Raw genomic sequence first — 15,351 nt, 5'->3', positions numbered from 1 at the left:
TTGACCAGCTCAGAAGCATCCTGAAGGGCAGTCGACCAAAAGAATCCTTGGCGAAAAACCTTTCCAACCAAGGTGCGATAAGACGCATGACTAGCACACATGCCTCCATGGATATCAAGCAATATATTATTGCCCTCTTCCTGAGTGATACACTTCATCAAGATTCTGTTACTCTCCTTTCGGTAGAGCTTGCCATCCACCAAAGCGTATAGCTTGGACTTACGAGCAATTTTCTTTGTAGACGCATCATCACCAGGGATCTCTCGACCTTTGAGATAGAATCGGAATAGAGTCATCTAAGTCAGTTCGCATTCGAGTAGTGCAGCTACCAGTGTCTGCATATCCTATCTTGCTGACCTGACCAGACTGTTGGTCGAGTTGGGCAGCATCTAAGCTCGAAACTATCAAGACATATGGTTTAAGGAGTTTCTCGATGAAGACTCCTGCAGGTGCTAGAGAACAGGACGAAGCTAGCCTGGCGAGTTCATTAGCGATGGCATTGTCACTTCTTCGGATGTGTGTGACTTCTAGCCTTTCAAACCGGTTCTCGAGATTTTGTACTTCATTCAGATAAGCTACCATGTTGTCATCTAAGCACTGGTACTCCTTTTGTACTTGGTTTACGACTAGCTGTGAGTCCCGTTTCACGAGTAGTCGCTTGATTCCAAGCGATATAGCTATGAGAAGCCTGTTTACCGGTCCTTCATACTCTGCAAGAGTGTTGGAAGCTTTAAATTCTAATTGAATGGCGTACCTGAGTTCATCGCCCGTTGGAGATTTGAGTACGATGCTAGCCCCGAGCCTTGAAGCGTAAGCGATCCATCGAAGAAGAGCGTCTAGTGGACCTCAACCATGTTCGACTTTATTTCCTCAACATTTGTCCATTCGGTGATGAATTCTGCTAATACTCCCTACTTGATGCTCGTACGCGGTGCATAGTTTACCTCGAACTCATTGATCTTGACCACCCATTGCGTGATTTGTCCAGTAGCATCCCTATTGTGTATAACATCTTTCAGTGGATACGTCATCACGACGGTGATCTTGTGCGCTTAGAAATAGTGTCGTAGCTTTCGGGAAGTCATTAGGATGACATATAGCAACTTCTGCACTTGCAGATATCACAGTTAGCATCATGTAGGACTTCGCTCACGTAGTAAACAGGCTTCTGGATCTTGGCCTTCTTCTCGGGGCATTCTCTTTATCGTTAGGCGGGGTAGCTACAATGTACAAAAAGAGCTCCTCTTTTTCGTTAGGTGGGGTTAGAATCAACGGAGACAATAAATACCTTTTTAAGTCCTGAAAGGCCTTCTCCGTCTCTTCCGGCCACTCGAACTGGTCATTCTTCTTTAGAAGCTCGATGAAGGGCATCCCTCGCTCGCCCATCTTGGAGATGAATCGACTAAGGGCTGTTATACATCCTGTCAATTTTTGAACCTCCTTCAGTGTTCGAGGTGACCACATCTGGCCGAGAGTCTCAATTTTGCCCGGATTGGCCTCAATGCCATGACTTGACACCAGGAAGCCGAGAAGCTTACCGGACGGAATACCAAACATGCACTTCTCGAGGTTAAGCGTCATACGGTATTTCCTAAGGTTGTCGAATGTTTCCTTGAGGTCAGCAATCAATGCATCTTTGGTTCTAGACTTGACTACAAAATCATCAACGTAAGTTTCAATGTTGCGCCCAATTTGGGGCTGTAAACAATTCTAAATACACCGTTGATAAGTAGCACCAGCATTCTTTAAATCAAAGGGCATCTTTACATAGCAAAATACACCAAAAGGAGTAATAAAAACAGTTTTCTCTTCATCCTCTATCTTCATGCTAATTAGGTGATACCGCGAATAGGTATAGGAAACACAACAATTCACAACCCGTCATAGAGTCGATAATCCGATCGATGCAAGGAAGAGGAAAAGGATCCTTAGGACAAGCTTTGTTGAGGTTAGTGAAATTGACGCACATTCTCCACTTACAGTTGGCTTTCTTTACAAGGACAAGGTTCGCGAGCTACATAGGATGACGAACTTCTCAAATGAAGCCCGCTTTTAGGAGTTTACCGACCTCCTCTTGGCTTGCTTTTTGTCTTCCACAAATCTTTACTACTTCTGCATCATAGGTTTGGTGTCAGGTTTCACAGCTAGTTGATGCTCGATCACCTCTCTAGGGTCTCCGGGCATATTGTATGGTTGTCACGCAAACACATCTTGGTTTGCCCGGAGGAAAGTGATTGTAACACCCTGAGTTATAGCATTTTAGAAAAATAGCAAAAATCACTCCAAATTAAAACTTTTTCTAATTATTAAACCAATATAAAATCAAGAAAATATATATTTAAATATGTATATACTTGTATGTGTGTATTCAAATATATTATTTTGGCTAAGTATTCTAGAGATCACTAAATTAATTTCTAAATCAATCCATGCATTAAATTGAGTCATATGCATTGTTAGTTTAATGGTTCTTATGGTTCTTTGTGTGGCGATTCGAATTTGAAAGTCTCTCAAATTCGAATCCGTTTTAGTTCCTTTAGGCAATTTCCTTTTCCAAATCAATCCATGAAAATCAATCTTCCAATCCAACTCAAATCTATAATTCGATTATTCAATTGAATTATCCCCCGTCATTTTGATCAACTCGAATTTGAATGTCTCTCAAATTCGAATCTCAATCTTGTTTCTATTCAACAGAAATTCAATCGGATTCAATTCTTTTGAATCCAAATCCTAATTCAAATAACCATATTTGAATTAATGCCAAACTCAATTTCGAACCCAAACACATTCATCGAATCATCACACATTCAATTCCACATTCGAATACCTTTATTTGAATCATTACAAATCCATCTAAAATTCAATTACATCAATTGAAATTAACATTCAAATACATCAATTGATTTGTTATACAAATCTCTCATCTCTCTCATTCAAACACACACATCTCTCACTCTCATCTCGCTGTTCTCTCACCTCTCTCACTCTCCCGAGCTGCTGCCCCGAGTTGCCAAGCTGCCCCGTCCTCCCGCTCCGTCTCCGTGCATGTGAAAAAATTATCGCCGAAAAAAAATCGATAAACCCGATAATCCTGTTTATCGGCGAGGACCGGTAAATTTACTTATCGGTCAAAAATATCGGTAATTTTTGAATTTAGCATTTTTTTAATTTTCAAATCCAACACGCAAGTAAGAAAACGTCGGCCCGCAGGCCGCTAGACCACCCCTTCAATCCTAATTCATTTATGTGTTATTATTTAATCAAATAATTTAGATGTAATCTATGTTCTTGATAAATTTTTTTTTTCAAATTTTATCCGAAATATTTTATCTATCACCGATAAAATTCGATAAATCCGATAACCCTGTTTATCGCTAACCTCCGATAAAAAAAATTATCGATAAATTTTTCCTTGTGCGCCACCGTGCCGTCCCGCCGCTAGCTCACATCACCGTTCGCGCACCATCCGCAATGGTGAGCCTCACCCTCCGCTCCTCTGCTCGTAGCTGCACCGCACGGCCACCGTGCGCGCTGCCGCTCGGCCGCGCACCGCACCGCGCCGTCCTCTGCGCACCGTCGCTGCTCCGCGCTGTCTCGCGCACGCGCGCCGTCCCGCCGTCCCAGCTGCCATCACGCCACGTGTGCCTCCTCTCGCACCATGTCCGCGCGGCACCCGACCGTGCCCTTCTGCCGCATCGCGTCGCCCTCACGCCGTGTCTTGCCGCGCAGCTCCACCGTGCGCCCATCTTCCAGCAGCCGCTCGTGCGTGCGCCGCTCAGCCATGACGTGGTCGAGCCGCCGTCTTCCTCCGGCCTAGACCTCCTCCCGGCGCCGCCCCCATCTCCCTTCCTCTCGCGCCGCCCGGTTGCCTCCCTCCGACCTCAACCCCACCGGTGCTGCCTCTCTCCTTCTCTCCGGCACCGCCTCAACCCCCTCCGGCTCCCACTCCCTCCTTCGGCGTTCCTCTCTCCAGCGCAGCCTGCCCGCTGTTGCCTTGCCGCTCCAGCCTTCTCCGCCGCTGGCCCCTCCACCGGCCTCCATCCCGGCGCCGCCTCCCTCTCCACTCTAGTCCCTCTCCCTCGATCTCTCTCCTCTGTGAACCGCACGCACGGGAGAAAGCAGCCTGGCCTTATCCTTTGCCGCCTCCACTCACTGTCGGGTGGGCCCCCCACTTGTCCATCGGCTCAGTCCATGGTGGACCGGCCGTATGAGCTTCCTCCGGTCCACAACCCCGTGAGCCGAGTCCGCAACACAGTCACCCCACCGGCCCACTGAACCGGTCTACGGTGGACTCCACTCACCAACCTCCCTTCGGTCCATAATTCCGTAGACCAAGTCCGTCGAATAGTACCTCTTTTCTTTTTCCTGGAATTCTAATTCCAGCAAATCTTCTGGCCATAACTCCTCCGTTTCAACTTCAATTTTGGCGATTCTTTCGCTGACATTCATCTAAAATCATAATCTATCTCCCGGTAAAATCTTGTAAATTTTGGAGCTATGTTTTATTTTCTCGCTCGGTAATTATTTTTGTGTCACCGCGTTTAACCTAGATTTAGTTTAATCTTTTAAATAAAGTTGAGTTTAGATAATTTGATGATTATTTTTAGGTTATAATTGCAGTATAGTCGCATGTGATAACCTAGCTTAAGTATAGATTAATCCTTTTGTTAATTAGAATAACTAAATGTTGCTTTATTTAATATTTAGACATGGATTGTTATTTCATGCTTTAATTCATAAGATTTAATCTGAGTATAATTAATGTAATAGGTTAACCAGTGTAGCTGCTAAATAAATAAATACTAGTCATTAGAATATGATAGAATAATTTAACATTGGCAATTAATTAATTGAATACCCTTTTAATAATTAATTAGTTAGTTTTGAAGAATAGTTTAACCTAGTTAATTAATTATATAAATGCTTTTACCATAGCAACATTATATAGCTTAATTAGTGTGGCAATTAAACAAAACTAGGTAATTAAGTTTAATTACTAAATAAATTTAGTTTAGTGCTATAGATTAGAATATTAATCTTGACACTTAAGCACATATAGTCACATAGAGTTATACTTACGTAAATATGTATATATGCTTGCATACATATAGACGTAAGTATCGCACATACATTGATATCGATACACGTGCACTCACTTACACGTAAAAACTATAAACTGTCGCCTTTCGGCAGTTAAGTTAATAGATACTCACCTAGTCGATAGTAAATTGTTTAGGCTTTCTCTTAAGTTAATAAAATAATTAGGTGAACAACTTGATTTAGCTCCACTAGATAACCTCGCTAGTCTATGTGTATCAGTTTTGCTTAGCTTAGAGTTGTTGATCGTCTTTCCTCTAGGTTAGCTTTCGTCGTTTTTCTCGGTCGTTCTTCTTTCACTTTAGTGTTCGTTTGGCTTTATTCTAGTGTTCATTTGCTTAGTCGTTGTGTGCTTTTTCATCATTAATCTGCGTAGGCTTGAAGTTAAGGATCTAAGCAAGAACGCGAGAAAGGAACTGAAGGCAGGACCTAATGATGAAGAGCCCGGGATGCTCGAAAGACAAGACCAATCTTGAATTGACCTTAGTCAAGGTAAGTCCTAATTCCTTGATTATATTGAACCTATGTTTGCAATATAATAACATGATGAACTAAAACCTGGCAGTTATACTTGCATGCTATATAAAGATTCTCTTTAAAATTCTGGTATTAGTTATAACCTATTTACTGAGCCATACTACAATCACTACTCACAATATTCAAATAGTAACCCTAGGATCCTCCCAATACCTGATATAATGATATTGGATGAACCCGTGTCAACTAGTATGCTTAGGGCTGGTTACTCTGCTCTCTTCGGAGACGTTTGATCTCTCTTCAGAGAGTACTTAATCACTTTTTATTATAATCACGTGCTTTGCAAATGAGTGAAATGTGTTGAGGTGTTTGATGGTGTGAGTAATGGAAAATGGTGTTGGTGTTAAGAAAAATCATGAAAAACCGCTTTGGCGGGGGTGAGAGGGGTAGTCCTCTGAAAGTTCGAGGCTATCTTATGTGGGTATTCCTTTGGGAAGGATGCTCTTGGGGGCTTGAGGTGATACTCAGTGCCAATGTTGAAGATGCTTGCCCCGACCATGTAAGGACCGAATCAATTGTGATCATGCCTAGCCACCCTATGCAACCATGCATCGTGTATGGGCAGGACTTGATCTCACACCCCATAGCTGAGCTCGGTACCCACCTTGGAGGCTGTAGTGCAACGGGAGCCAGGAAAAGACTTGCGGAAATCAAAGTTGGCTGGTGATATTGAATTGGCCAGATTCGAGCCATTTTTAAAAGGAGGGTGGAGCTTTAGGCCCCTGGTAAGTAAATCCCCGTGGGTGGTTACCGTGTGGCAACATGCTCGATGGGTATGGGAACTCGTTATGATTCGCTCCTCTGCTTGCAACAGTTGGAGGCTGAGCATATCGTGTGGGTAAATCTGTATAACCTTTGCAGAGTGTAAACCTATTCGAATAGCCGTGTCCACGGTCATAGACATGCGAAAGTTACAAACTCACAATATTTAGTTTTGTGGTGTGCGTACCCCTTCGTATGAGTGGGCAGTGTGCCCGTGTTTTGGAGAAAGCCGGCGTTGTGTCGTTGAATCTGGTTGGACTAGGTGTCAACCAGCTAAAAGATGGGAACTACAGGGAATGGATAGCTTTCCTCCAGGACCAACAACCTTTATCAATCAAACCTAGTTTTTGTTCAATTGGTTTAAACTAAGTGTTACACTTTAATTCACATTGCATATAAAATTGACTTTGCACCCAAACTATAGCCCTATGCTTTTATCCTTGGTTACCTTCCTTATGCATCTACTCAACCCCCCCCCCCCTTGAAGTAGTATTAGGACTTGTTGAGTATCTTCTGGACCCAGTCTTGTTTCTTTCAGACTGTTGAGATGGAGATCAACCTCGACCCAGATGAAGTTAAAGAGAAGATTTATAAGGTCGCGTCCTCACCCGAGTTTCCTATGGCATTGGGTTGCGTCGTTGTTTCGCTCCGCTCCACTGTAGGCTCTTCTGCCTAGCTGGCTATGGATCCTTATCCACAAGATCATCTTTTATCCTTTTTAGGTAATTATTTTACTTTGTTTTATTCGAAGTATGTATTTGATATCATTCTATTGAATTCTATGCGTATCAGCTACTTGATTCAGGGACTGATACATGAGGCACATGGGAACCCAATGTCGGGGTCCTAACAGTGATGAGCTGTAATTCCTATTTGGGATCAAGGTCGACCCCTATCTTGACCGTCTTGGCTGGTTCAGAGGGGTTGAGGGGAATTGCCTTGACACCACCACTTGCCTTTTTGTCCTTAGCACCGTCCTCGTTCTCTCCTTTGGTGTCATCGGACTGGGAGGCCTTTGTGAGGCTCATAAGTTTGGAGTCTTTGATCTTGGTGATGGCTTGATGCTTCTGGTTCTTGGACTCCGTTCCTTTCGAAGTAGTTACCGCTCGGCAGAAGTGTTCAACCATATCCAGGGTCTGCTTATCACATTTGACTGCTGCACGTTGATCTCCCTCGACAGTTATGACCTCTTTGGGGCCTGGGATCTTGAGCATCTGGTATGCGTAGTGTATCATAGACATGAACCTGCCAAGCATTGGACGGCCTAGGATCACATTGTAAGCCATCTCGAAGTCCGCAACATTGATGGTTAACTTTTTGGTGCGAAAGTTGTCAGGCTCGCCAAATGTGACCTGCAGCTTGATCTGGCCAATGGGCATAGTCCATGAGTTCGGAGTTATACCGTGGAAGGGTTCAACTTCTTTCTTGAGCTCTTACCTTTCGATCCCTATATTGTATAAGGTCTTGGCGAAGATGAGGTTAAGCGAACTACCCCCGTCGACCAAGGTTCAAGAAACTTTGATGTTGAGGGTAGTCGGCTGGACCACAACCGGATACCGACTCGGGTGTGGAACTGCAGCTGGATGATCAGCTTGATTGAAGGTGATCTTGACTTCCGACCACTTGAGGTACCGAGGAGGACCGGTCGATGCTAGATTGGCATACTTTTCGACCACCTTGTACTGCCTTTTGGACTCATACAAGGCGGATCCTCCGAAGATGTGCGCCAAACTGTGATTGGCCCTGTAGAATTCGGGCTCATCATCTTTGGCGTTTGGCTTGGCCTATTTACTGTGATACTCAACAACGACAACCTTGAGCTTATCATCGATCTTCTTTTTAATGACATGGTATTTGTTAAAGTCGTGCTGGTTAGTTCGATAGACGAGACACCACTTCCCACCTCCTCGTTGTAGGCCTTTGTTATCCCTGGTGTTGCGCGACTTGCTCTTATCGACTGCAGCTACCATTGTTTCTGGACCATTGCGCTTATCACCAGGTTTATTCTTTTTCCCTTCATTCTTCGAGGACTCGGGCTTGTCCTTGCCAGACTAGGGATTCACTGACTCGTTGGAGATATTTGGGATCGTATTACGTCTGTCACTGAACTAGCGAATGAAATCTCGAAGGGATTCTTCCTTACCTTGGGGCGCTCGAATGTACCCTGGAAGTTTACGATGAACTGAGCCTTCAGCTTGGCTCATGATCGAATCGAATTAGGTGGCAAGTTTAGCAACCAGGACCTCGCAGGTCCATCAAGGGCAGTTAATAAATAATTGGCCATCATCCTGTTGTCACCGTCGACTGCTCGAATAACAGTGGTATAGATCTGCAACCATTTGTTGGGGTTGAGCTTCTCGTCGTACTTCTGAATTGGACTCGCTTTGAACTTCTCGAGCCATCGTATTGACTAAAGCTCATGTACGAAAGCTTTGCAGCCTTCGTCAAATTCCTCGGGAGGAGATGGTGGAGGACTATCACGACTGTTCCTTCGACCAGGGGAGCCAAATGGACCATCCCATCTCGGAGATATATGGCCTTTGTACTGACGATCATCCTCATGGCGTTCCTCATGATGGTTGTCTATTACTCTCTGTAGATCATGTCGATCATGAAGAATGTAGTTTCTTAAGTCTTCCTGATTTCTATGTCTATGGATAGGGTAGTTACAATTCAGCCCACACGGTTGTGCTCGAGTTCGACCACCCGAGCTTCCCGTCTACAATCCCTCGAATCAGCACCTTGCCAACTGGGGTGCCTAGAGCCACTAGGGTTATTTGCTCGAGCCGCCTGGACTTGAGCCGCATCGAGCAGGGTCTTAAGTTGGTTGACCATCGGGTCAGCAGATTTGCCGGATCCAACTCGTGGAAAGATCTTAGAATCATGTGGGCGCCCTGCACACTAGCCTCGGGGGTACTGAAGACACCGCTGCTGAGGATTATCTGCGGTCGGGCTGATATCGCCCCGTGATTGCTATTATGAGGGAGTTCATTCCTTGATCTCTGGGGCGCTGGTGGTGGAGGCGTATCCACAACAAGTCGTCGTTGAAGACCAGGATGAACTTGAGCTCCTATGGTTCGTCGATGAAGAGTTGTATCAGGGACAATGCCCAGCGATGGCACCTCTATGGCACCAATTCCTGTAGTAGCGGCCGCCGTCGTTGGGTCTTCAGGGATTCCCACATCATCGTTCATCACATTATCCTGATCTCCAGTGTTCTGCTCGATGGGTGTTTTGATGGCTCCAGCCATAAACACGAATTGATTTGTTCGACTGCTCTGGCTGTCGATGGATCCACCGTTGTCACTTTCCTGACTTTTGCCGTCGCTATCGGTGTCCATGAACTGGAGGACGTTAGGCTCCTTAGAATCCCAGTCGAGGTGCCCCATGTCGTGGTATGCGTTCAATGGGCTGGACTCGAGAATACCGGTGTGCATAATTCCATCCTGATTGTCCTAGCGGTAAATCATAGTTTCGAAGGTAATCTCGGAGCCGGCAAGAGGTGATTCGAAGATGACTGCCATTGACTCAAAGTGGACGTAGAAGTCGGTGTCAGAGAATTTGACGCGGATGCACACTTGAGACATGATCAATCCTGAAAAACAGAAGAAGACCCCTACCTGGCGCGCCAACTGTCGAAGATTTGTTCCTGACAATATGTCTAGAATTAGATTAGGGTACCCTCGAGATCAGGGATCGACCACAAAACAAGACATGCGATGTAGACAGATTCGGACCCCCGGCTAGAGTCATACCCTACGTCTTGTATGGAGGTTGATGTATTTGTATTCTCTCGAGTATAAGTAAGGTGGCTAGACCTATTACAAGGAGTAGATCAGATCTAAACTAAATTAGAGTTGAAGTCATCGAGTATCTTCTATGATCTTGGTGCTTGCATCGAGTTGAGTTGTGTTGAACTTCTCTAGGCCATCAAAGTTGTGGTTCCGGTTGTAGTTCTAGTTGTCCTTCTTTCAGGGGTCTGGGTCCCCGTCTTATATAGGCTCTGGCACTGCCCTAAATCCTGCCATAATCGATGAGGAGTCCTCCGTCTTGTCGATCAAGGCAAGACAGCCAAATCCAGCTTGAATACTAGTCGTACTCAAGTCGGTTAACCGAATCGAGACCTTCTTAGTATAGGCTTTCGTGATCTTTGAGTATACCAGATCTGCAGATTTAGGTCTGCAATATCCGAAGTCATTAAAGATATGAACAAAATATATTGTTTATATATGATATACTCTTTATACCTATATACCTATAGATAGATATTTCACACATTGGATACATACAGACCACTCATATTCAATGCATGCAGACGATCAGGGCCAAACTCTTTTTCTAATCAGCCACTGTACGCACGTGAGGGACAAGCACATGCCACCTTCACGCTGTATGTCTTGTGACCAGGGTTAAAAAACCGTCAGTAACCACCCAAAAATTGCGGTTACCGACTGGTTCGGTCCGGTTCGGTTTCAGAAACAGAACGTTAACCGAAATTTGAATTCAAAAAATTCAAAAAAATAAAAAATTCAAAAAAAAAATCTTAAAAAAACTAGACATAATTCTAAGACCTTCTGTGAAAAAAATTTCAAAAATAATATCGTTTGCATCATATTCTATAGGGATAAAGTTTGAAAAAAATAAAAAAATTGAAGCGTGCGGCTCAATTATTAACTCACGTTAAGGAAAAATGTAACATGCAAACACATATTTTTCTTGTATAAAACATATTTTAATAGAATCTTTAAAATTTATTTCACTTTATTTAGAGTTTTATTAAATTCTCTATGATTTTTACAAAGTTCACAAGCATAAAGTGAATATGTTAATAAATAGCACTATAATTAACTTTTTCATATCTACTATTATTTTTCTACGTAAATAATAGTATAAATAAGCTAATGAAAGTAGTTTCACTAATTTTTGAGGTGTGATGAGTCAGTTATGAATTAATCTAGGCACAACACATTTGCACAATCATGCATGTTACAATAACTAATTCATGAGTTCATGTATTTTTAAAAGATATAAGATCATATAATAAGACTAACAAATTTAGTTTCATGATTTTTGAATTAGTAAAGAGTAAACTATGAATTTAACTTGGTTTAACAAATACAATTTCTCACAGAAAATTTTGAAATTTTTTATGAGTATAAATACTTTTATCATATAGATCATGTTACAAGGAAGCCAACAAAATTTGTTTCACTTGATTTGAAGCTCAGATGAATTAGTTATTGATTTTACAAGATTGAACCCTTTTTTAGTTTTTTATTGAACTACGCTGAAATTCGATAAAACCGCTCGATAAATTGAGAAAACCGAGCGGTTACCGACCCAAACCGTTCGGTAACCGACCAAATAAAAAATACGAGAAAATCGCTCGGTAACCGACCAAACCGCTCGGTAACCGACCAAAACCGACCGGTTACCGAGAGAGCAAAAACACGATTTTTCGCAAAAATTCAAAATTTGCCGAATGAATTTTCTCTGATTTTTTTTTTGAATTTTTGACCGGTAACCGCGGTTATCGCGGTTTTCCAGTTACCGCCGAAGGTCGGTAACGTGAACCCTGCTCGTGACGCATTCCTTCATCTCATATACTTCATATAGTATAATTTATCTCTATTGCATCCTAGCCCTTATATCACCTATATATATCTCATATACCGTTCTATAGTTCAAACATCCGTGTGATCTTTTGATCGTTTTGACATCGGTTCTTCTCTGAATCTAGACTCGGTTCTTGTCACCTACCACGTTCACCCTGAGGATACACCTGCACATGAAAAAAATAAACAACTAATTTTTCGAGCAGAAGTTCTTCCTAATTTGACTCAATGTTAGTTCATACAACACCACTCACACGAGTGTATTGTATATATCAAAATCATAAATATTTCTATGCTACTACGAGCGTATCCGATCAACACATCATATGCCGTTATACTAAATCACTTTGGTTTGTCACTAAATAAATTTTTCTTAACACATAATCTCACACAAGAGTAGTCACGGCACCTCAAATTCTCTGCTTGTTACAAGGCGAATCCTCTGCTTCTTAACACATAATGTAAATAAAGCCTGATGTGTGCAGGTTCTACGCGTAATGGCACCTCAAATTCTCTGCTTGTTACAAGGCGAATCCTGTGCCTATTTGGAAGAATTCAAACTTTTGAATTCTTATACTACCTGGAGTTTGTAGGCTAAATAAAATGATTCAAACCTCGATTTACTGTAAAACTAGTAAGATGTCTCGTACAAATAGCGTGACTAAACTCGTTACAATATAATTTTTTTATCATCCTAGTCGCTTTGATCAGAAATTTAGATACCTTTTAGACCATGTGTGTGAGATTAGTACCCTTCATATGTAAAACTTTATGTTCCAATTGTAATAGCGATACATCAAACTTTATTGGAAAAGCTGGCACAACTTCAACGGGAAATGCTCCGAAGATTGACGCCGACAACAAGAGCACTCAGGTAAAGCCCTGATGTGTGCAGCATGGAGTGCAATTCGCTCCCCTACGCGCAACGCCTAGTGAAGCTTGCTGTAAGAGCATCTCCATTCGGCCCCTAAAATTAACCCCTTATATCTTTATATAGGGGTTCTTTCTATCCAGACTGACCTCCTATTTCTCTGTGCGCTCCAACCGACTCCTAAATCTGACCCCCTATATTTTACTCACCCATATTTTAATATTATCCTTTAACTACCAAATTAATTCTAACGGCTATATTTCTAACGGTTTTTTTTCCAACAGCTATTTTTTGCAACGGTTACATTTTTTCAACGGTTTTTTTCAACGGCTATTTTTCCCAACGGCTATTTTTTCCCAACGGCTACTCTTTTGTCTAACGGCTATTTATTTTCCAACGGCTACTTTTTTCAAACGGCTAGTTTTTTCTAACGGCTACTTCCAACTCTATATAAACTCGGCCAGTCCCCGGTTGCAATTCACAAGTCACACTCCCTTGTAGTTCCCTTTCTGATCGAAATGAGTCATCGTTTTCTAGTAGATTCATCGTCGTTGTCGGAGGAGGATGATGACGAACTCATTCTTGCTACACTACACCAAGCACACACTCAATATGTGCTTTTGAATGCTGCACGACCTGGGGGTTCTGTGCCTGGACGTCAGTATATCAACCGCAACAGAGAAGCCGGGCATTGGAGGCTATATGAAGACTACTTTTCAGATGCTCCTACCTACGGTCCAACTTTCTTTCGTTGTAGGTTTGTACCTGTTTTTGTTTGTTCGTTATTTTTGTGCATCCTTTGGGGTTCGGCTGATTCTTATTACTTTCTTCAGGTTTAGAATGTCTCGTTCTCTATTTCTTCGCATACTGCAAGCTGTAGAATACCATGATGATTATTTTGTGCAGAAAAGAGATAGAATCAGACGTCTTGGGTTATCTCCTTTGCTGAAGATAACCGCAGCATTTAGGATGCTAACTTATGGAGTAGCAGCAGATGCTACTGATGATTATATTCGGATTGCAGAAAGTACTGCTGTAGAGAGTCTTAAAAGGTTTGTGAAAGCTATTGTTGAAATCTTCGGTGATGAGTACCTGAGATCCCCAAATGATAATGATATAGCTAGATTACTTGCAATTGGAGAGCAAAAGGGTTTTCCCGGTATGCTTGGGAGCATAGATTGCATGCATTGGAAGTGGAAGAATTGCCCTGCAGCATGGCAAGGTCAGTTTACCGGTCATGTGCATGAGCCCACCATTATTCTAGAAGCCGTTGCTTCACATGATCTTTGGATTTGGCATGCCTTCTTTGGTTTACCAGGATCTCACAATGATATTAATGTTCTGCACCGTTCTCACCTATTTGCAAATCTAGCTGAAGGGCATGCTCCAGAAGTGAACTACACCATTAATGGTCATAATTATACAATGGGGTATTACCTTGCAGATGGTATATATCCTCAATGGGCCACATTTGTTAAGCTAATACCATCTCCACAAGGGAATAAGAGGAAATATTTTACGAAAGTACAAGCAGCGGTGAGGAAGGAGGTGGAACGAGCATTTGGAGTTCTGCAATCTCGTTTTGCTATTGTTTGTGGGCCAGCAAGATTTTGGGATCAAGACACACTAGGATAAATTATGACAGTTTGTATCATCATGCATAATATGATCATTGAAGATGAGCGAGATGCAGAAGGTGACCACCATTTCGATGGGATGGGAGAAGTTGTGACAGCTTCTCATTGTCCTACGGCTGAACTGCAAGCGTTTCTTCGAACTCATCTAGCCATTACTAACAGGGGAACTCACTCACAGCTTCGTGATGATCTAGTCGAGCATCTGTGGAAAAAATATGGAGGGGTGTAGTGTATGTAGTTGTACCAATATAGTCGGTACATGCCATGTACTATTTTAATTATGTATGCACTTGTAATAATGTAGTCAGTACCTATTATGTATGCAGTTATAATAACGTATGGTAATGTATGCAGATTTTTCATCACACAATAACTAACATAGATAGTCCGTACAACTAACATAGATAGTCCATACAATAAACATAGATAGTCCATAAAAGTAACATAGAGTTCGTACAACATACTTAAAGTTTATACAACATACTTAAAATGCCAACAAAATACTTAAAGTTCTATATATGAAGTAGCTCAACCCGAGCCTGTGCCAAACCGCCGAGCGATGATCTCATCTTGCAAGCGCGTATAGTAATGTCGTTGTCGCTCACTCATAGCACTAAGATCCATATTCATCACCTTATCATCTTCAATCCTTCTCCTTAACTCAATATCGTGTTCCTTCAGTTCAATCCTTTTCTTCTCAAGTGCAAGTCTTTCATCATTGCGCTCTTTTTTTGCAACCTCTTTCAAGGCTTCTGCCTCTTTCTTCTTAGCCCACAAGTTTTTCATCGCTTCCATGTAAAGATTATCTCCAGAAGAAACGGGATTTTTA

General features: G+C 42.4%; 1 pseudogene; it reads left to right on the top strand.

The window, feature by feature from the left end:
- Window positions 1-12,850: 12,850 nt before the first annotated feature.
- On the top strand, window positions 12,851-14,751 carry LOC133896913 (uncharacterized; annotated as a pseudogene).
- The last annotated feature ends 600 nt before the right edge of the window (window positions 14,752-15,351 follow it).

Source organism: Phragmites australis, chromosome 17 (assembly GCF_958298935.1).
Source record: "Phragmites australis chromosome 17, lpPhrAust1.1, whole genome shotgun sequence".
In the NCBI taxonomy this organism is placed as follows: domain Eukaryota; kingdom Viridiplantae; phylum Streptophyta; class Magnoliopsida; order Poales; family Poaceae; genus Phragmites; species Phragmites australis.
The sequence above is the reverse complement of the archived record's forward strand: the minus strand, read 5'-3'. Positions and strand labels throughout refer to the sequence as shown.